The sequence below is a fragment of the Aquarana catesbeiana genome, linkage group LG04, assembly GCF_042186555.1.
Source record: "Aquarana catesbeiana isolate 2022-GZ linkage group LG04, ASM4218655v1, whole genome shotgun sequence".
Taxonomy (NCBI): Eukaryota; Metazoa; Chordata; class Amphibia; order Anura; family Ranidae; genus Aquarana; species Aquarana catesbeiana.
The window spans coordinates 161,585,671-161,609,945 of NC_133327.1; positions in this window are offsets into that span (position 1 = coordinate 161,585,671).

The window sequence follows — 24,275 nt, forward strand, 5'->3', positions numbered from 1 at the left end:
TAGATCGTATTCCAATCTAGATTTTTCCAGATGAGATTTTGTACTCTGAGATGGATTATCTTGAAATGATATGTAGGCTGCATTAAAATTGAGTTCTAGTTTTTTTGCTAGATTTTTGCGTTCCCGTTTAAATAGTGCCATTTGTCTTTGTATTGTACCACGCAAGACAGGCTTATGAGCTTCCCACAGTGTTATTGGGGAGATGTCTGTTGTATTATTAATTGATATGTATTCCTTTAAAGCTTGTTCAATGGCCATCTGATGTAGTGGGTGTTTGAGCATTATGTCCGGTAAGTACCACGTTGGGTCATGCGCTTTTGGTATGGCTGAGGCTATAGTAGTGTATACTGCATTATGGTCAGACCACGGAATCGGAATTATATCTGATGCAATAATTTCTGGTATCATTCCTATTGTTAGAAAAATATGATCTATTCTGGTGAAGGTTTGATGAGGGTGCGAGAAATAAGTGAATTTCTTTTTCATTGGGTTACTTTCTCTCCATGAATCTACCAGATTGTATTTGGAAAGAAGTTGAGAAAAAGGTAATCTAGAGGTTATTTTGGATGGTGTAAAAGGTGATTTATCTAGAAATGGGAGGAGGACCTGGTTCGAATCCCCACACATTATCACTGTTCCTATTTTGTGTGTATTAATCACTTGTAATATATGTGAGAGGAATGGTGTAGGTTGTTTGTTAGGAGCGTAGTAGGAAATCACCGTGATTGCTGTATCTATTATATAACCCATGAGTATCAGGTATCTACCTTCTGGGTCTTTAATTTCTGATGATAAGGTGAATGGTGTGGATCGGTGAAATGCAATTAGAGTTCCCCTTTGCTTGGTACAGGCAGAAGCCGTGTAAATTTGTTGATAAAAAGGAGAAATATATTTTGGAGTAGAATCTTTGGTGAAGTGTGTTTCTTGGAGGCATACTATGTGAGCCTTCTTGTTATGGAAAGTACGGAAGGCTTTGGTCCTTTTTTGAGGGACATTTATTCCCTGAACATTCAGGGAAAGTATATTCAGTGGTGCCATGGCAATAGATCAAATAGTTTTGACTTACTTTTTGTTATGCAGAGCTGACTGCGCAGATCAACCTGTGTGGACTGAAGAGATGAATAGATAGAAAAGAAACCAGTGAATTCTGGAGTAAAGAGTAAACAAAAAACATATGAGATTAGATGATACATTGTATAAATTTTTTTTTGCAAGTAATCACAATTTACCCGTGAAAGAGAATAAATCTCTCTCTCAGGGGAATAAGTGCCTTCGTCACACTCCCACATAATATGGTTGGGAGAATGAGGAGGGCTAATGGGGGTACACGGATCTTCCGCTTACAGGAGAGAAGTGCTATGTCAAAAGACATCAAAATGATGTTTCATTAATTGGAGTGCAGAATATAGTTTTTGTTGAAATTATTTATTCCAGGGTAGTTGTATATGGTTAGTCTTGCCCTAGGCTAAATAATTCAGTTATAAAGGTACTGTTAATAACTTTGGTATTGATGAAGATAGTTTGAATTATTTTGGGATTTTAACCCTTTTAGAGTAAACAATCACATTTTTTATTCATATGTAACTGTTTAGATATGTTAACTCATAAAATTGAGGTTGTATTGCTTCAGATTAGAATAAACAAAAACATAATTCTAGGAACTAGTTAGGTAATAATATATTTGTTTTAAGAAAAGAAAGAAAAAGCTTCCATTACTTCTGGATTATTGAACATATTTGTCCTAAAAAGTAATAAATCTATTGTTATTACCTGATAATATATAACGGAACAAGAATTTCCTTATTTCACTTATATATTCTAAGGCTATATGAATCAGAAGTAATAAGAAATATAACTGGAATGTAACATGATCCCACACAGTGTGTGACTATCAGAATGCAGTTACATTCAGTTATAAATATAGGTTTTTTATAGAGAACCATCTCTTAGTATAATAAATGAAGAGATATCAGGAATTAGGATGTCAGTCCATTGAATCTTCTTGGTTCATGGATGATGTGGCATAACGGCCTCTTTTGTGAGAATGATGATTCCCATTTTGTTCTGAAATTTTCTGGGTGCTGCCTGAAGGTGAAGATGACGCCATTCTTCTGCGTGTGGGAGTGTTGCTGCTTGTGGGTTCTGTCAGATTTAATTTTAAAAGGGTTTGTTGTAGTTCATCTGCTGATCTGCTTCTGTAAATTGTACCTTGGTAGTTAAATCTGACTGAAAAGGGGAAGCCCCATTGATACATAATGTTGTGGCGTTGCAGTTCCATTAGTTGGGGTTTCATGGGTCGTCTTTTAGTAATAGTAAGTTGGGATAGGTCAGCAAAAATTTGATAATTGTGTCCTTGAAAATTAAGTTCCTTTTTTTCTCTTGCAGCAATTAGTATTTGTTCTTTCGTTCTGTAATAATGAAATTTTGTGATTATATCACGTGGGGGTCCATCTTTCTTTTTGGCTGTGAGGGCTCTGTGTACTCTGTCCAGTTCTAAACGTTCAATAGGGATATCTGGCTTTAGTTCTTGTAATAGAGCAGTAATAGTAGATTGCAGGTCTGTCACAGTTTCAGGTATTCCCCTTATGCGCAAGTTTGAACGTCTGGCTCTATTTTCATAATTTTCGAGCTTAGTTTGAAGTATTAAATTCTCTTTTTTTAATTGTTCCAATTCTGTTATATTTTCTTGGGTTGTAATTTCAATTTCATCCATTTTTATTTCTAAGGCTGCGGTGCGGTTTCCCAGCTCTCTTATTTCTTTGGTTAGGCTTTTTGTTATTTGGTCTGAGGTTTGTTTTAAAGCCTTATGAAGCATCTTTTCAAATTGTAATAATATTACTGGGGATACTGAGGAGGCTTGTGGAGAAGTTTGTGAGAGGATTTGTTCTGTATCTGACTCAAATGGAGAGTCTTGCTGTGACATTTTCTGTCTGTGAGAGCGCCCTGATGCTGTATCTTGTGAGGTGACTGGAGCTGCTTCAGCTGCAGTGAGTGCCTGTGAGCTCTTTGTGAGGTGATTTTTATTTCTGCCACGGTTTCCTCCCAGTACCATATTTCCTGCCCAAACTTTCACAGTTTGTTCCCTGGGGCAAAAAGGTTCAAATGGATACCTTTTGAGCCTGCAGGCTCCGCTTTGTCCTTCTCTTCTCTCCTCAGTGGTGTGGAGCTCTAACAATGCATGTCTGCTCTGCTAGGCTCCGCCTCCTGCCCCCCTCATTTTTTCTTTCAATGTACATTAGACATTTCGTATGTTTAAATACTGTTTCATGACTTTTTGTTTCTATGCCCCTGGCATTTTGAGATTCATACTCTGTATACTGCTGTATTTCTGTTTTCTTTTTGAACTAATAAAAATACAATTACAAAAAAAATCAACACCAGAGCCGAAGGGCCTAGTGTCCTCTCGGCTGCCCTGCTCCTTAATGACCAGCTATTATTGAATGAATTAAAATATTGTAACTTATTTTATTCAGATGCATCAAACATCTGAATGAAACAAATACATTTTTTTTTAATTTTGTTAATATTTATTTCAGATTAATTGAAATTTGTTACTGTTATATTTGGAGAGTACAATGTATGGAAATTTCATCAGAATTTCTTTAAGGAACAAAATGAATCACACATGTCTACTGAAGGCACAGTAGGGGCGGCACAGTGGTGTAGTGGTAGCACTTTCACCTAGCAGTAAGAAGGGTCACTGGTTCGAATCCCAACCACTACACTACCTGCTTGCAGTTTGCATGTTCTCCCTGTGCCTGCGTGGGTTTCCTCCGGGTACTCCAGTTTCCTCCCACACTCCAAAGACATGCTGGTAGGTTAATTAGATCCTGTCTAAATTGTCCCTAGTATGTATGAATGTGAGTTAGGGACCTTAGATTGTAAGCTCCTTGAGGGTAGGGACTGATGTGAATGTACAATGTATATGTAAAGCGCTGCGTAAATTGACGGCGCTATATAAGTACCTGAAATAAATAAATAAATAAGGCAAAACAGGAATTAAAATGAAATCTTGCCAAAGAAAGTGAACATTTTCTTTTGGACAGTAGTCACCAGAAAAAGGGGTCCCCACTAGGAGATTTTCCCTCTATTTATCTTCTGGACACAGTATTTATACAGTGCCAACAGTTTGTTCAACAATTTACAAACTTGTAGGTGGGTGCAGTGCTGTGCAGCGGCAGCATAAACACACGCAGTCCAGTTGCAATGTAGAGAAAATTTATTGAAATAAAGCAAGACAGTTCACAACAAACTCAGTGGAAAAAAAAGCCCAACTGGGAACACTTACAAATTCCAATAATGTGTAAAAATTCAGGTTTTAGCTGAACTGATAGCACCTGTTAGAAGGGGCAGAATGCAACCTGGCCGTCTCCTGCCCAAGTGGGAAGTAGAGAAGTGCAAACTCTACAGTTTCCCTCCTCACCTAAAACCTTGCCCTGCTGCTAGTACTATCCCTGACAGTTGGGGTAGCTGTCCCTACACTACCCACTTGCAAAAGTGTGGTGCGGGGATTTAAAAAGACTCTGATGACCCAAGATGGTCACCAAGGTTCACCTGGATGCAGCGCAGCCAACCAGAATGCTGTCTCCAGGAACCAGAAAACCATAGAGAAACCAAGTTTCCCCTAACTTCCTCTCCAGTCTATGATGCTGCTCCGGTTGGGCACCAACTACAATGGAGGAAGCAGACTGCACCTGCCTACAAACTGAAGACAGGTAAAATAAATTGACAGACAACTGTAAAATGAGATATCAATTTTTTTTTTTAACAGAAGAGTTTTTTATTTTTTCCTTAACACAGAGAAAAACAAGACAGTACATCATGGTAAGAAACATACAGAGGATCAGACATGGGGTGATTAGTTAGATGACATTAATAATACAGATGTAGGTATTAAATTATTCCTACTGGGTGGTATACTATTTATTAGCGTTACCAGGTGTAACCAATAAATTATTGCAAGATCAATGCTATACCAGGGGCAGTCCCTTGGGATCACCTCGAGACGGGAGCAGACACATCACTCCAGCTCACAGTAGGGCTCCCACCCCCTCCCCATCCCCTGGGGGGGAACAGGGGGGAGGGGGAACAACCCCCATTCCCCGATCAAGTCATATAGTATGAGACCCAGAGATCAAGGAGGAGGTGTAACCCCAGGGCCTCCCGACGAGAGGAGTGAGCCCCCCAGCGAACAAGTACACTGGTAGACGCACTCCCGACACCGGTCTATCCACAAGCCTCAATCCAACTCGACCATACTTTATCATATTTCTGTGGGCTGTTCCTGCTCTCATAAATTATACGGTACAATGGTAATACATTGTTTATCGCCTTTTGCCATGCTTCTTTAGTTGGGGCCTCTTTTTGTTTCCATTTAAGGAGTATTTCCCTTCTCGCATAGAATAGCGAGTATGTTAGGCATAGTTTAGTATAACAATCCCCCTCTAAGTCTTCCAAGTGGCTCAATAGGAAAGTCAATGGGTCTAGTGGTATCTTAACTCCACATACTTACTCCAGAGTGTCCGTGACCGACCTCCAGAAGGGGTGAAGTTTGGGACAGGACCAGACCATATGATAGAAGGTGCCTGTGTCTAGTTCGCATCTGGTGCAGTTAGGGCTAAGAGCAGGATAAATCTTCCCTAGTCTTTCCGGCGTATAGTAGGCCCTGTGTATAAATTTCAATTGGATAAATCTATCCTTACCTGCGATCATAGATGGTATGAACGCAGTTAGACACTCCTCCCATTCCTCCTCGCCTAAGGAAGGAATACCTCCCTGCCATTTGGTCAGTGATCTATTATTCTTAACCTCATGGGACACTGTTAGGTAGAGGTATAAGGAAGAAAGGGGTTTGTCCAGTATCCCCGAGGTCAGAAGATGCTCGATGGAATCAGGTTCCAATGTCACCCGGGAGGGGAATTGGGCTCTTAGTGCGTGTTGTAACTGCCAGTATCTAAATAGGAAAGTCCTTGGTTAATTATAAGCTGCTTGTAGTTCGCGAAATGAAAGTATAACCCCCGAGGCATGACATGCTTTATTGTAGTGATACCCCTCTTGGCCCAAATTGCCGGGTCCGGGACAGTAAAGAGATGGGGGAGCATGGGGTTGGCCCATAGTGGGGTATGCGGGGAGACATGCGTCTGCTTTATGAGGGATGCTCTAGATGCTTTCCACACCTGAATTGTGGTTTTCATAGTACTTGTTACTGCCGGGTCAGCCCTCGGTCCCCTGTACGTCAGATTAGATAACACTGCATAAGATCCTAGTAAGGCCGCCTCCAGAGTGACTGCAGGATTCTGCCTAGGTTGCGCGAACCACTACCTCACCGTCACCAGGACTGCCACCCAATAATACAGGAAATTAGGCAGCGCCAGACCTCCTCTGGACAGTGGGAGGTAAAGTACATTCTTTGCTACTCTTGGGGGTTTTCCTGCCCAAATGAAGGAGATCACCACACTTTCCAACCGGCAGAAGAAGGATTTGGGGATAGGAGTCAGGGTGTTTCTAAAATAATAAAGAAATTTCGGTAAATAGACCATTTTTAAGAGGTTCCCTCTGCCCACCGGGGTTAAGGGAAGGGATTTCCAGGTGGAGCATCTCTGCTGAAGCTGGGTCAAGAGAGGGAATACATTTTTTTCCAGGAAGCCTGACAATACACTCTCTATTTTTACCCCCAGGTATGTAAACTCGTCTACCCATTTCAACAGGGTTCCAGTATCTGTCCGTGGCATTGCCTGGCAGAGGGGAAAAAGAACCCATTTGTTCCAATTTATTCGGATACCCGAGAAACGGACAAATTTATCAAACACCTCAAGGGCTGTTTTTAGGGATGCAGAGGCATCTGCTAGGTAGAGGATAGAGTCATCTGTGTATAAAGAAATCTTTTCTACCATCGAGCCCACCCGAACGCTCTTAATTTGTTCATCTGCTCTAAGGAGTATGGCCAATGGTTCAAGCGCTAGGGAAAAAAGGGCCGGAGAGAGAGAGAACACCACTGTCTGGTGCCCCTCTCCAACCGAAACACCTCCGAAAGAACCCCATTAGTGAGGATGCGCACTCTTGGTTGGGCATAGAGCATCTGAATCCAGGTCCGAAATTTTGGTCCAAACCCAAATCTGGAAAGAACCGCCCATAAGTAGCCCCACTCGACCGAATCAAAGGCTTTCTCCACGTCGAGTGAGGCCACTATTCCTGGCCCATCCAGGGAGGCAACAGCTATATGTGTGTGTAATCTATGGATGTTTATGTCCATCCCCCTGCCTGGCATGAATCCCGTCTGATCTGGATGTATCAGGGCCGTAATGACAGTATTTAGCCTGTTAGCCAGGATTTTTGCGAGTATTTTTGCGTCGACATTTAGGAGGGAAATAGGACAGTAGGAAGAACATAAATTCGGATCCTTTCCTTGCTTGTGGATGACTACTATTACCATCTCATGCATGGAGTCAGGTAGGCGGCCGTCATTGAAGGACTGGGCGAAGAGGGATTTGACTGTCTAGGGGCCAGTTGTTCTACATACGTTTTGTAGAATTCCACCGGGAAGCCGTCCGGTCCCGGTGTTTTCCCTGTCTGCATCATTTTAAGAGCCTTCTGGATTTCTTCTAATTTAATAGGGGCGTCTAGTTTGTCAGCATAAGTCTGGGTAAGGGTTGGTATATCAATATTTTCAAGATAGGCTAGTAGGTCTTCTGAAAGATAAGCAGTCTGGGATCTATATAGTGCTTGATAGTAAGAGGCAAATTCACGGTTAATCCCCTCAGGTGTGGAGGTAAGAGTGCCATTTCCAGCCTGAATTTGACCTATGGTCATACCCACTGTTTGTTCCTTGGAGAGCCAAGCCAGCAAATATCCCATTCTCTCCCCCTGCTCGAATATTCTCTGTTTTTGGTGGAGAAGCTTCTTCTGTGTCAGAGCTGTCCGCATGAGAAGAACCTCTCCAAGAAGAGACTGCAGCCTGGCATAAGTTTGTGGGTTTGGGGATCTAATATATAAAGCTTCCTGTCTCTGCGCCTCTGCCTCAAAGGCTGTGAGCTCCTTCCTGCATGTCCTACGGACTTGCCCTATGATGGTCTGGTACTGTCCCTTGGAGTACGCCTTGAAAGCGTCCCAAACCGAGGAGGGTGAGGCGGAGTCCGGGTTTATCTGCCAGTAGGACTCCAGCTCGTCCTTATATTTTGGTTCAACATTTGCATCCGAAACCCAGTATCTAGAAAGACACTAGAGTTTGTCTGATGGGGCCATGGAGACATCCAATTCCAGGATGATCGGAGCGTGGTCCGAGATACCCAAGGGAAGAATCGTGATATCATGCACCTTAGAGAGAACTGGTCCCCCTGCATAAACCAAGTCAATACGGGAGAATGTCCTATGGGAAGCGGAGTGGCAAGTATATGCCCTAGTCTGGGGATATCTCCATCTCCATATGTCATAGAGACCATAGCTGTCAGCCCAATCAGACAGTCCCTGTCCAGTAGTACCCGCGGTAAGGAGTCTGTCCAGACTCGCATCCAGAACTAGATTAAAGTCTCCTAGCAGGAGTACGTGTTCAGTAGAGAATTCCGCTATTTTGGCTGTAATGTGATTCAGCACGTGAAGAGAGGCCGGGGGTGGGAGATATAGGCCTACTATTACCCATGGCATATTATATATTAAGGCATATAACACCACAAACCTGCCCTCCGGATCTAGAGCCAGGTCGAGAAGCCTGAAGGGGAGGGATTTAAGAATTATAATGCTTACCCCTCTGGAAAATGTAGAGTGGGTAAAGTGATAGTGATATCTCACCCACGTTTTTTTGAGGCTAAAGGTTTTTTTTCCCTACTAGGTGGGTTTCCTGGAACATGCAAATGTGGGAATGATAAGATTTAACAAACTGGAATACTAGTGATCTCTTAATAGAAGATTTAATCCCCTCGTGTTCCAGGATATTATCTTAAGGGAAGACATTATCACTGTCTATAAATTCTATAGGATAATAGGGTGGGGTCAGGCCTCTTCCACCAGTACCTCCAGATCCAGATGGGTGAATAGAAAACATTAGCCACCATGTCAAATTGGTCAAGATGATCACCAACAATACTGTCATAAACCATAAAAACAATAAAACTAGTAACTCAGGGCCTGCAACGGCAGACCAAGATAGCCAACTATCCCCGCCCCCCTCCCCACCCATCCCACAGTCCAGCAGGAGGGCTTTATTTCCCAAACAAAGGTTGGCTTCCCAGCCTAATATGAGGGCAATGTGCAAGAGGCGCTCCGCCTCTCACTTCAGACTTATCTAAAAATAATAAAAAAGAATGAAATAAGAGTAAAAGAGAAAAAAGAAAAAAGGCTTCTGCAGTCCGGCAAGGATATCAAGTGTTGATCTCCCGGGTCCCCGGGGGCACAGTCTTCTGATCTCGGGGGTACTATTCCAACCCTCCATCCCGGATCCTGATGGTCATTGGCTTTTAAAGTATGAAGTCTTGTCTCTTCCATAAGTGGTTCCTCAGGTAAGTGTGTCAAAGGTGGTTTCAGTACCCGCCCTCTCTTCCTCCCTCCTCATCAACGTGTAACAGGGGAAGGGGGAGGGAGAGAACCAAGAGAGGGAGAGCAACTCCTGGAGGTTATCCTGGTGCAACCGGGTGTCTTCAGGAAGGGGTATATCAAGCAAGCCTCCATAAGGATTTCAGAAGTCATTTTCCCGAGGCAAACCTCGTTCGACAAGCCACCAGTCATTCCAAGGAATCAGTAACCCAGCCATGGTGTTCGCAAGTGTATCCTGGAGGGGAGATTCCTAATCAGTTCCTGGGCATCAGAGTATGAGGAATACATAGTTCTTCACTCCTTCCTCAAAGGATTCAGGAAGGATAGGAGATGGACCGGGGTTAGGTCTTGCATTAGGGGACAAACCATACAGAGCGCTGGTCCGGTGGCATAAAGTGCACTGTTATAGCTGACACACTGAGTCTGATCTGCTCAAGGGGGTTGCCACCATGGAGAAGAGCGTACAGATGTATAATAAAAAGAGTTCTGAGCCCTTGCCTGAAGTTCAGCATTCCTGCGGAGGGGCTAGTTGGGGAGTGTTTCCGCCCATCTTGCAGCTTCCTTGGGTGAGGTGAAAAACTGGATCCTTTCCCCATCTTGAACTCTCAGCCTAGCTGGAAAAAGCATGCTATACTTTACTCCCTTTTGGCGCAGCATCCCTTGGACATAATCAAAAGCCTTGCGCTGGTGTTGCGTTTCCACTGTATAATCTGGAAAGATGAGGAGCTTTGTATTTTCAAATTTAAGTTCCCCTTGCAATCTAGCTGCCCGCAGCACTGTATCCCGGTCTCGGTAGTGTAGTAATTTAAATATGAAAGTGCGCGGGGGGGGTCCCCTTGATGCCGGAATTCGATGAGCCATTCTATGGAAAAGTGGGGAGAGAACTTAGCACTGGGCAATAAGGATGGTAGTAGCTCCTCCATGAAAGCCACCGGGTCAGCCCCCTCAGCTCCCTCCGGAAGACCGAGAACTCGCAGGTTATTGTGCCTGTTATGGTTCTCGGCGTCTTCAGCCCTGATTTCCAGGTTTTTTACTTGCAGTTTCAGGGCCTGGAGGTCCGTGTGGTGTTCCCTCTGGCAATCTTCTGTTTCAGAGACTCGTCTCTCCATCTCCGTCACACGGTTGCAGAACTTATCCATGTCTCTATGGATGAGGGCCGCCTCAGTTTGTACCTGGTCGATTTTTGTGGTAAGTGCAGTCTGGCAGGTTGTGATCTCCAACATCAGGGCATCGAAAGCTGCCGATCCAGCCTGGATGCCGCCGTCAGGTGGTGGATCTATCTGGGCCTCCATATGGCGGGCCGCGTGTGTTGTAGGCCATAGCGTAGGCCGGGTATTCACAGAGGTCGTGGAATCACTCTGTTTTCCATCCCTTTTGCCCGCTGGCATCGCCCGGTCCCCCCACAGAGATTCAGTTGAAGGATAGCTGCTTTTCTGATCGCTAACACCAGGATTTTTGTAGGATTCGGTGCCGGAGATGGGAGCTCAGTTAAAACACGTCTGCTCCCAGCGCCATCTTGGACACGCCCCCCGAGATATCTATTTTTACTTTGGTGACAGTGATCACTTGGACAAAAAATCTCCTCAGTGGCAACAGACAGCAATAAACCAAACATGAGTTCTAATCCTTTTCCTCTCTATCCAACACTGGCTGTAGAATGCTTTAGGGCGGAACTTCAGACAAAAAAAATGAAAAAATAATAGTTCATGAAAATAGAAAATAGAAAAACAGCTTTGCTGCAATACTCACACAGTCCTGGGCTGCCCCTTGCAATAGTGTTTTCTGCCACTATTCTCAGACTTCCAGGTTGAATGAAAGGCAGCATCATTCAATCCATGTTCCCTGAGCTTAGACTTTTGTGAATCACCCTTAACCTGAGACTGGACAAGAAAAGGAGAAAAAGCATGGAGCTTTTATTTTACTGACTTTTTCCATGAAAGAGCATGTATTTATTGTTTGTAAGTTGCATTTATGAACGTTTATGAACAGCTGTTTGTGTGCTGACAAAAAAAGAAAAAAAAAACTTTTCACTAGATAAATGTCATCATTGTAGGCTTATGTCACTCTATATAGTGCTATAGTTAGTGTTGCTAGTAGCAGGAAGATGGTCGTGGGAACCCTTTTCACATTTTTTCATTGATTTTGAAGGCTTTGCAACGTTATGAAGTAATCATCAGAACCTGAGATTGTGATGATTTCAAACAAAATCTTTATAACTGCAAGTTGCCTGGCTTACCAATAATCAGGTCAAATGCAGAATGATAAGGCTTACAATGTTTGCAATTTAAAAAACACATTCACTGCTTAAGTGAAGGGTTACTGGACATAAACCTCTAGCAAATATAGAATTTACAACATTGCTGAACTTAATATTTCTATAGTTATAGGGGAAATCTAGAAATGTTAATTTTGCCAAAGTAGTTTCCTGCAAATGTTAATTTGTTAATATTTTGATAGTTATAGGGAAAATCCAGAAATGTTAATTTTGTCAAAGTAGTTTCCTAGAATTGTACCTTTTGTCTTAAAATTCTCCTTAAAAATAACAGTGCATTTCCTGGTATGCAAGGGTGCATACCTACAGCCTCAAAGCTGTATATCTACAGTGTGAAATTACTGTATCTAAAACACCTATGCTTCTGTCTGCTAGTCCCGGGGATTTGGAGTGAGACTCACTATTTATCTTGCTGGAGGTTGTGACTTGAGAAAGCAAACCCTGCATCTACCAAGATGGCCTCATCCATGCAGAGACACAATGCGGAAAAAAGCACTGAAAGTCAGCAATAGGAAAATAATCACCTGTAGGACTACTCTTCTGCCCTTTCTGGACACAGGTTTCAGAGTTAATTTCCCCTTTAAAATTACCTAAGCATGCACGCAGAATAATTGTGAAATGGTTCAATAAGACATAATGAAAACTTTCATTATTCAAACCTCATGGGGCAGCATGGAAGCTTATTTATAGCATCTTTGTCTTACAGTTTGGGTTACTGAGTTGACCACCACCTGCATGTAATATGAATGTTGCCCTTTTCAAACATTGAAAAAACAAACTATCCCTACGCAAAAGGTCACATTACATAGAGAAAAAACTGAGCAGCATATTTAAAAGTACATGATTTATATATATATATATATATATATATATATATACTATCAAAAGTATTGGTACGTCTGCCTTTACACGCACATGAACATTAATGTCATCCCAGTCTTAGTCTGTAGGGTTTAATATTGAGTTGGTCCACCCTTTGCAGCTATAACAGCTTCAGCTGTTTTTGGAAGGCTGTCCACAAGGTTTAGGAGTGTGTCTATGTGCAGGACAGTCAAGTTTCTCCACATCAAACTTGTTCATCCATGTCTTTATAGACCTTGCTTTGTGGACTGGCATGCAGTCATGTTGGAACAGGAAAAGGCCATTCCCAAACTGTTCCCACAAAGTTGGGAAATTGTCCAAAATGTCTTGGTATGCTGACGTCTTAAGAGTTCCCCTCACTGGAACTAAGGGGCCATGACCAACCCCTGAAAAAAAACCCACACATTAATCCCCCCTCCAACAAATGGTTTGGACCAGTGCACAAAGCGACATCCATAAAGACTTGGATGAGGAAGTTTGGGGTGGAGGAACTTGACTGGCCATGCACAAAGACCTCAACCCCGATAGAACACCTTTGCAATGAATTAGAGAGCAGACTGCGAGCCAGGCCTACTTGTCCAACATCAGTGCCTGACCTCACAAATGCGCTTCTGGAAGAATGGTCAAATGTTCCTATAGACATACTCCTAAACCTTGTGGACAGCCTTCCCAGAAGAGTTGAAGCTGTTATAGCTGCAAAGGGTGGGCCAACTCAATATTGAACCCTATGGACTAAGATTCAGATTCCATTAAAGTTCATGTGTGTGTAAAGGTAGGCGCCTCAATACCTTTGATAATATAGTGTATATAGCATGACACTCAGTATCGGAGAAGTCAAAACACGCTGTGTTTAACTGCCATTCTGTAACCAATATAAATAGATGTACAGCCACTACTCTTGCAGAAAAATCACATGACAACAAGTTGTCAATCAAAGACAAAGAAGAAGAGAGCACCAAGTTTTCATCGGGTAAAATCCTTGTGGTGCAGTTTATTAAAAAGGTTAAAAACACTTACAAATTCCTAGGAAGAAATTGGCATGTAAGAAATTGGCCACACACGAATGGTGACGTTGTGATCTTGATTTCTACCCTATGTACTCCTGTCCTTGATGACACCATATGTGACAAAACGTACATAGGGCAGAGGCAGAAATCATGCTTGTGTGATTTCATCTTAGGAGCTTGTAAGTGTTTCAACCATTTTAATAAACTGCGCTGTAAGAATTTACACTATGCAAGCTTGGTGCTCTTTTCTTCTTTGTCTAAGTCACAGCTTGTTGACATGTGATTTGTCTGGAAGAGTGGTGGCTGTACATCCATGTTTATTGGTTGCAGATCGGCAGTTAAACACAGCGTGTTTTGACTTCTCAGATACTGAGAGTCACACAACCTCTGATAAGCACATAAATGTGACACAGTGTATTAAGCATTGGGTGTTCACTAGGGATGAGCCGAACACCACCCGGTTCGGTTTGCACCAGAACCTGCGAACGGACCAAAAATTTGCACGAATGTTAGAACCCCATTGACGTCTATGGGACTCGAATGTTCAAAATCAAAAGTGCTCATTTTAAAGGCTAATTTGCATGGTATTGTCCTAAAAAGGATTTGGGGACCCGGGTCCTGCCCCGGGGACATGTATCAATGCAAAAAAACTTTTAAAAAACGTCCGTTTTTTCGGGAGCAGTGATTTTAATAATGCTTAAAGTAAAAAAAAAAAAAAAGTGAAATATTCCTTTACATATCGTACCTGGGGGGTGTCTTTAGTATGCCTGAAAAGTGGCACGTGTTTCCCGTGCTTAGAACAGTCCCTGCACAAAATGTCATTTTTAAAGGAAAAAAAGTCATTTAAAACCGCTTGCGGCTTTAATGTAATGTCGGGTCCTGGCAATATGGATGAAAATCAGTGAGATAAATAGCATGGGTACACCCCAGTCCGTTACCAGGCCCTTTGGGTCTTGTATGGATATTAGGGGAACCCCGCACCTAAATTAAAAAAAGAAAGGCGTGGGGCCACCAGGCCCTATATATTCTGAACAGCAGTATACAGGCGGTGCAAACAAGACAGGGACTGTAGGTTTGTTGTTAAGTAGAATCTGTTTGTAATTTTGAACTGGTACATTTTTAACATGTTTAGCTCCAGCCAAAAAATCTATTTTAAGCTTTTTGGAAAACATAGGGAAGGGTTATCACCCCTGTGACATTTGTTTTGCTGTCTGTGCTCCTCTTCAGAAGATTTCACCTCACTTTTTGTCCCAATGACAAATGTTTTTTGGAAATTGGGTTTTTTTGTGAAACAAGGATTGGTGATAAAGCATCAGTGGAAAGTAGAAACGTTTTTCCCATATTAACTCTTACAGGAGAGAATTTCCCTTCCTAGGGGTAGATTTCATTTCACTTCCTGTTGTCTCCTTCCGTTTGCAAGTAGGAGTCGTTTGTAAGTTGGATGTTTGAAAGTAGGGGCCTGCCCTATATACTCAGGTGGGCCTTAGGTGTTGTTGTGGCCACAGCACTGTAAGCCCTCACAGGCCCTGCTGTGAAATATTAGATCAAGAATTGTAATTACATGCCCCTGTTGAACAGGGGCAGAAAAATTGGGCCTTTGGTGGTGCTAGTGCCACAACACTGTAAGTCCTCACTCGCTCTTGGTGGGCGCAGAAATGGGCCCTGCTGTGAAATATTAGATCAAGAATTGTAATTACATGCCCCTGTCAAACAGGGGCTGAAAAATTGGGCCTTAGGCACTGGTGCTGGTGCCACAACACTGCAACCCCTCACAGATACTCTAGTTGGAATGCAGAAACGAGCCCTGCTGCAAAGTATTGCATCAAAAATTGTAATTACACGCCCCTGTTAAACAGGGGCTGAAAAATTGGGCCTTAGGCACTGGTGCTGGTGCCACAACATTGCAACCCCTCACAGATACTCTAGTTGGAACGCAGAAACGAGTCCTGCTGCAAAGTATTGCATCAAAAATTATAATTACACATGCCTGTTAAACAGGGGCTGAAAAATTGGGCCTTAGGCACTGGTGCTGGTGCCACAGCACTGAAACCCCTCACAGATACTCTAGTTGGAACGCAGAAATGAGCCCTGCTGCAAAGTATTGCATCAAAAATTGTAATTACACGCCCCTGTTAAACAGGGGCTGAAAAATTAGGCCTTAGGCACTGGTGCTGGGGCCACAACACTGCAACCCTTCACAGATACTCTAGTTGGAACACAGGAACAAGCCCTGTTGCAAAGTATTGCATCAAAAATTGTAATTACATGCCCCTGTTAAACAGGGTGTCATGAAGATCCTGCCAATAATCAGCGATCCAGACGCAGGGGGACACGGCCGCGGGTTCCACTGCGCATGCGCGCGCGTTCACGGGTGCTGTCACGCACGGGCACGCGCGCGCGCACTCCCGCTAGTGCCAGGCGGGCTATTTAAACTGGCCTGTCACACTCCATCCCCGCTGTCTGCTCTACAGCGTTCTGTGAGTGTTACCTGATCTGATCTGTGTTTCCTGTTATCTGACCCGGCTTCCTGTTTGACGATCCTGCTATCTGCCTGCACCAGACCCTCTTGGCTTGCCTGACCACCCCTCTGCATTACCCCTGGTACCTCTGCTGTCCGAACGTTACTGACCACCGGCTTGTTGACCCTCCGCTGTGTTCTTCAGCTTCCAGTCTGCTATTACCTGCTGTTGTTCCTGGTTCCAGTCCAGCTTCCAGTTTGCTATTACCTGCTGTTGTTCCTGGTTCCAGCCCAGCGTTCCAGGCTACCTTCTGCTGTGTTCCAGCCCAGCGTTCCAGGCTATCTTCTGCTGTGTTCCAGTCCAGCTTTCCAGTCTATTACCTGCTGTTGTTCCTGGTTCCAGTCCAGCTTCCAGTTTGCTATTACCTGCTGTTGTTCCTGGTTCCAGTCCAGCGTTCCAGGCTACCTTCTGCTGTGTTCCAGCCCAGCGTTCCAGGCTATCTTCTGCTGTGTTCCAGTCCAGCGTTCCAGTCTATTACCTGCTGTTGTTCCTGGTTCCAGTCCAGTGTTCCAGGCTATCTTCTGCTGTTGTTCCAGTCCAGCTTCCAGTCTGCTATTACCTGCTGTTGTTCCTGGTTCCAGTCCTGCATTCCAGTCTCTGTCCTCAGTCTACTCCTCAGACTACTGACTCCAGAGGGTGCCACCACTACTGGACTTTCAGCAACTGTTGATCCTGCCAGGCACCCATACCACTCTTCACTCCTGGCCCTCTATCTCCATTCCAGGGGAACGGGAGTGGGAGCTGTAAGGGAGGTCTTTTCCTGCACTTCAGGCTCACAACCTACCAGGTACGTGACACAGGGGCTGAAAAATTGGGCCTTAGGCACTGGTGCTGGTGCCACAACACTACAACCCCTGAAAGATACTCTAGTTGGAACGCAGAAATGAGCCCTGCTGCAAAGTATTGCATCAAAAATTGTAATTACACGCCCCTGTTGAACAGGGTCTGAAAAATGAGGCCTTAAGCACTGGTGCTGGTGCCACAACACTGCAACCCCTCACAGATACTCTAGTTGGAACACAGAAACAAGCCCTGCTGCAAAGTATTGCATCAAAAATTGTAATTACACGCCCCTGTTAAACAGGGGCTGAAAAATTGGGCCTTAGGCACTGGTGGTGGCGCCCAGAACCAAAAATGTTCTTACAAGCTATCAGCGTGATCATTGAGGAGGAAGAGGATAATTACTCAGGATAGTCACTCAGCATCAGCATAGGCAGTCTTTGAAGGGATCTGAGATTTAAAAAAAAATTATTCAGTTACATCAGCATCAGGTGCTTGGTAGCTGGTGGTGATCCAAGACTGATTCATTTTTATGAAGGTCAGTCGATCGACCGAGTCGGTGGACAGACGCACCCTGTGAGCGGTTACAAAGCCTCCAACAGCACTGAATGTGCGTTCCGAAAGAACGCTGGATGCAGGACAGGCCAGTAGCTTAATTGCATACTGTGCAAGCTCTGGCCAGTAATCCATCCTCAAGACCCATTTACCCAGAGGATTTTCGGTGGGAAAGGTGTTCAAGTCAGATCTTGCCCCTAGGTATTCCTGCACCATGTAAAACAGACGCTGGCGATGGTTGCTGGAACCGATCATACCTTGGGGCTGCAGACCAAAAAATTGTCTGAACGCATCGGTCAGACTGCCACCTTCACCGCTCCTTCTTTGACTGACCGAAGCCTCAGCAACACGTTGTCCAGAAACAGGAGTTTCTAACCTCCCAGTCTCTGGGAACGCGTTGCACAGACCTTTCTGCAAGGCCTCTTGAAGATGTTTAATTCTCTGCTCCCTCTGCAATGGCAAGATAAGGTCTGCAACCTTACCCTTGTAAAGTGGATCAAGGAGGGTTGCCAGCCAGTATTGGTCCTTCTCCTTGATACCACGAATATGAGGATCCTTACGCAGACTTTGCAGGATTAGGGAGGCCATGCAGCGTAGGTTTTCTGAGGCATTCAGTCCGGAGTCCTCTGGGTCACTAAGGATGACATGGTCCGCAGCCACCTCCTCCTAGCTACGTACAAGTCCATGTGTTTCTTGGGACTGATCCCTTAAAGACTGCTGCTGATGCTGAGTGCCAGGCTCCACCTCCATACTGACAAAATCCTACTCCTTCTCCTCGTCCTCGTCATCTTCCTGTGTGATCGGCGGGCATGCAAGAACACTGTCTGGATAAAGGGGGCCTTGAGAGCTAAGGAAGTCCTCCTCTTCCTGAATCTGTTCTGCCTCAAGTGCCCTGTCCATTATTCCATGCAGCGTGTGCTCCAACAGGTGGACAAGGGGGACAGTGTCACTGATGCATGCACTGTCACTGCTCACCATCCTCGTGGCCTCCTAAAATGGTGAAAGGACAGTGCATGCATCCCTGATCATGGCCCACTGGCATGGGGAAAAAAAACAAGCTCCCCTGACCCTGTCCTGGTGCCATAGTCGCACAGGTACTCATTGATGGCCCTCTGCTGTGTGTGCAGCCGCTGCAGCATGGCCAACGTTGAGTTCCACCTGGTGGGCATGTCACAGATTAGGCGGTTCTTGGGCAGGTTAAACTCCTTTTGGAAGTCTGCCAGCTGAGCACTGGCATTATATGACCGGCGGAAATACACACAGACTTTCCTGGCCTGCCTCAGGACATCCTGTAAGCCCAGGTACTTGCCCAAGAACCGCTGCACCGCCAAGTTAAGGATGTGAGCCAAACAAGGCACATGGGTCATTTGTCTCTGTCGGAGGGCAGAGAGGAGGTTGGTGCCATTGTTGAAACCACCATTCCTGCCTTAAGTTGGCGTGGTGTCAACCACCTCTGAACCTGCCCCTGCAGAGCTAACAGAACCTCTGCCCCAGTGTGGCTCCTGTCCCCCAAGCACACCAGCTCAAGAACCGCATTGGCATCTTTTGGCCTGCATACTTGCATAGCCACTTGAATGGCTACAGAGCACCGCTGGTTCCGAGGACAAAGCACAGGAAGAGACCATGGAGGAAGAAGAAGAGGAGGGGGTGGAGGAGAGAGGTGTGTCACAATCATTAGTAGTGGCATTTTGGAGGCATGGTGGCGGAACAACCTCCAACACTACTGCACCTTGTCCTGCATCATTCCCAGCTGCCAGCAGAGTCACCCAATGCTCGGTGAAACTTAGGTAACATCCCTGTCCATGCCTCCTGGACCATGAGTCAGTGGTAATATGCACCTTACCGCTGACCACCCTGTCCAGCGAGGCCAAGACATTGCCTTCCACATGCCGGTAGAGAGCCGGAATCACCTTTCATGAGAAAAAGTGGCGTTTGGGTACCTGCCACTGAGGAACCGCACATTCCACAAACTCACGGAAGGGGGCAGAGTCTACCAACTGAAAAAGCAGCAGTTGAAGTGCTAGCAATTTTGCCAAGCTAGCATTCAACCGCTGGGCATGTGGATGGCTGGGAGCAAACTTATTTCGGCGGTGCAGCAGCTGGGGCAGGGAAATTTGCCTGGTACAATCTGACGTCGGTGTACCGAAAGAAGATTGCCCACAAGTACTTGGCTGTGACAAACCTAATTCTACACCTTCATTCCTCTCAGTGCAGGTCTCAGAGAGGACTGAAGGTATAGTGGGGTTGGAGATCTCAGCTGATGAGGAGCAAGGAGAGGTCCTCTTTGTTCTTTGGTGTGGGTCTTTTAGATACGCTTGCCAATGAACTGCATGGCAGGTCAACATATGTCTGGTCAAGCATGTGGTGCCCAAGCGGGAGATGTTTTGGCCACGTGGGATATGCGAGAGACATATGTTGCAAATAGCAGCGGTGCGATCTGATGCACTCGTCTCAAAAAAGGCCCACACCAAAGAACTTTTGGAATAATGCACAGAGACAGCAGTGTCCTGCACATGCGGTGCTTTGGGGTGTGATGCAGTCAGTGTGCTGCCCTTAGGCTGGCCCCTGGAGGGCATCCTGCCTCATTGGTGATGTGCCTCCTCCTCCTCCTCTCTCCTATCAGGCACCCACGTTGAGTCAGTGACCTCATCATCCCCTCCCTCCTCATCACTGGAGCAAACCTGGCAGTATGCTGCAGCAGGGGGAGCATGACTGCCAGATTGCTGTCCTTCTTGGGCACCCTCTCTGTCCGTGCTCACGTTACTGCCTTCATCTAGCTCAGTATCATCATCAGAGCCTTCTAAACGCTGGTCATCCTCCTGCAGCATGTACCCAACACTGTGGTCAAAAAGTTCGAGGGACTCCTCAGGAGAACATGGTGGAGCTAGGGAAGGAGTCACTTATACAATTGAGCCGAGGGAAGAGGCCGCGTTGGCAGCTGCTTTGCCAGACAAAGTACCCTGAGCATGGGTGAGAGAGGATGAGGAGGATGAGGACGGCTTGGTCATCCACTCTACCAAGTCTTCCGCATGTTGCGGCTCAACACGGCCAGCTGCCGAAAAAAGGCCAAGCATGTCCCACGGCCACATGCTGATGAGGATGCACCGTCTCCACGACCAGCACTGTTGCCTCTAGACACAGAGCCTGCTTACCCTCTTTTATTGGCTTGTGACTGTCTGCCTCTCCTTGTTGGCCTTCCAGACATACTAATGGCCTGTAGCTGCACTAATCTGCTAATCTGGGATATATATATATATATAGATATATAGATATATATATCTCTATATATATATATATAGAGATATATATATCTATATAGAGATATATATATCTATATATCTATATATATATAGATATATAGATATATCTATATATCTATATATATATAGATATATAGATATATCTATATATCTATATATATATACTGATACTGCAGCTAGCAAAATCAATTGCCTGCCTGTAGTATGAGAACACCACCAACCTTCTACAGGTATCTTTAGCTGAACACTGTGCAGAACTCGCAAAAAACTAACTTTTAGCTTATTTAGCTGCCTGCGGTAGTGATAGGATCAGGAAAACACCACCAACCTTCGACAGGTAGCTTTAGGTGAACACTGTGCAGAGCTCTCAAAAAACTAACTTGTAGCTTATTTAGCTGCCTGCGGTAGTGATAGGATCAGGAAAACACCACCAACCTTCGACAGGTAGCTTTAGCTGAACACTGTGCAGAGCTCGCAAAAAAATAACTTGTAGCTCATTTAGCTGCCTGCGGTAGTGATAGGATCAGGAAAACACCACCAACTTTCTACAGGTAGCTTTAGCTGAACACTGTGCAGAGCTCGCACTACACAAACTTGTAGTTTTAGCTGAACACTGTGAGGAGGACGCACTACACTAACTTGTAGTTTTAGCTGAACACTGTTCAAAGAACGCACTACACAAACTTGTAGCTTTAGCTGAATATTGTGCAGAGGTTGCACTAGACAAACTTGTAGATTTAGCTGAACACTGGGAGGAGGACGCACTACACTAACTTGTAGTTTTAGCTGAACACTGTTCAGAGAACGCACTACACAAACTTGTAGCTTTAGCTGAATATTGTGCAGAGGTCGCACTACACTAACTTGTAGTTTTAGCTGAACACTGTTCAGAGGATGCACTGCACTAACTTGTAGCTTTAGCTGAACACTGTGCAGAGGTCGCACTATACTAACTTGTAGTTTTAGCTGAACACTGTGAGGAGGACGTACTACACTAACTTGTAGCTTTAGCTGAATACTGTGCTGAGGTCGCAATACACTAACTTTTAGTTTTAGCTAAACACTGTTCAGAGGAAGCATTACACTAACTTGTAGCTTTAGCTGAACAATGTGCAGAGGTCGCACAACACTAACTTGTAGTTTTAGCTGAATACTGTGAGGAGGACGCACTACACCAACTTGTAGCTTTAGTTGAACACTGTGAGGAGGACGCACTACCTTAACTTGTAGCTTTAGCTGAACACTGTGCAGAGGTCACACTAAACTAACTTGTAGCTTTAGCTGAACACTGTGAGAAGGATGCACTACCCTAACTTGTAGCTTTAGCTGAACACTGTGCAGAGGTCGCACTAAAGTAACTTGTAGCTTTAGCTGAACACTGTGAGGAGGACGCACTACACTAACTTGTAGTTTTAGCTGAACACTGTTCAGAGCACTCACTACACTAACTTGTAGTTTTAGCTGAACACTGTGAGGAGGACGCACTACACTAACTTGTAGCTTTAGCTGAACACTGTGCAGAGGTCGCACTATACTAACTTGTAATTTTAGCTGAACACTGTTCAGAGGACGCACTACACTAACTTGTAGCTTTAGCTGAACACTGTGCAGAGGTCGCACTACACTAACTTGTAGTTTTAGCTAAACAGTGTTCAGAGGACGCACTACACTAACTTGTAGCTTTAGCTGAACACTGTGCAGAGGTCGTACTACACTAACTTGTAGTTTTAGCTGAACACTGTGGGGAGGATGCACTACACCAACTTGTAGCTTTAGCTGAACACTGTGAGGAGGACGCACTACCCTAACTTGTAGCTTTAGCTGAACACTGTGCAGAGGTCACACTAAACTAACTTGTAGCTTTAGCTGAACACTGTGAGGAGGACACACTACACTAACTTGTAGCTTTAGCTGAACACTGTGAGGAGGACGCACTACCCTAACTTGTAGCTTTAGCTGAACACTTTGCAGCGGTCACACTAAACTAACTTGTAGCTTTAACTGAACAGTGTGAGGAGGACGCACTACCCAAACTTGTAGCTTTAGCTTAACACTGTGAAAGGGGTCGCACTAAACTAACTTGTAGCTTAAGCTGAACACTGCTCAGAGGATGCACTACACTAACTTGTAGTTTTAGCTAAACACTGTTCAGAGAACGCACTACACAAACTTGTAGCTTTAGCTGAATATTGTGCAGAGGTCGCACTACACTAACTTGTAGTTTTAGCTGAACACTGTTCAGAGGATGCACTGCACTAACTTGTAGCTTTAGCTGAACACTGTGCAGAGGTCGCACTATACTAACTTGTAGTTTTAGCTGAACACTGTGAGGAGGACGTACTACACTAACTTGTAGCTTTAGCTGAACACTGTGAGGAGGACGCACTACCTTAACTTGTGGCTTTAGCTGAACACTGTGCAGAGGTCACACTAAACTAACTTGTAGCTTTAGCTGAACACTGTGAGAAGGATGCACTACCCTAACTTGTAGCTTTAGCTGAACACTGTGCAGAGGTCGCACTAAAGTAACTTGTAGCTTTAGATGAACACTGTGAGGAGGACGCACTACACTAACTTGTAGTTTTAGCTGAACACTGTTCAGAGGACTCACTACACTAACTTGTAGTTTTAGCTGAACACTGTGTGGAGGACGCACTACACTAACTTGTAGCTTTAGCTGAACACTGTGCAGAGGTCGCACTATACTAACTTGTAGTTTTAGCTGAACACTGTTCAGAGGACGCACTACACTAACTTGTAGCTTTAGCTGAACACTGTGCAGAGGTCGCACTACACTAACTTGTAGTTTTAGCTAAACAGTGTTCAGAGGACGCACTACACTAACTTGTAGCTTTAGCTGAACACTGTGCAGAGGTCGTACTACACTAACTTGTAGTTTTAGCTGAACACTGTGGGGAGGATGCACTACACCAACTTGTAGCTTTAGCTGAACACTGTGAGGAGGACGCACTACCCTAACTTGTAGCTTTAGCTGAACACTGTGCAGAGGTCACACTAAACTAACTTGTAGCTTTAGCTGAACACTGTGAGGAGGACACACTACACTAACTTGTAGCTTTAGCTGAACACTGTGAGGAGGACGCACTACCCTAACTTGTAGCTTTAGCTGAACACTTTGCAGAGGTCACACTAAACTAACTTGTAGCTTTAACTGAACAGTGTGAGGAGGACGTACTACCCAAACTTGTAGCTTTAGCTTAACACTGTGAAAGGGGTCGCACTAAACTAACTTGTAGCTTAAGCTGAACACTGCTCAGAGGATGCACTACACTAACTTGTAGTTTTAGCTAAACACTGTGAGGAGGACGCACTACACTAACTTGTAGCTTTAGCTGAATACTTGCAGAGGTCGCACTACACTAACTTGTAGTTTTAGCTAAACACTGTTCAGAGGACGCACTACACTAACTTGTAACTTTAGCTTAACACTGTGCAGAGGTCGCAATACACTAAATTGTAGTTTTAGCTAAACACT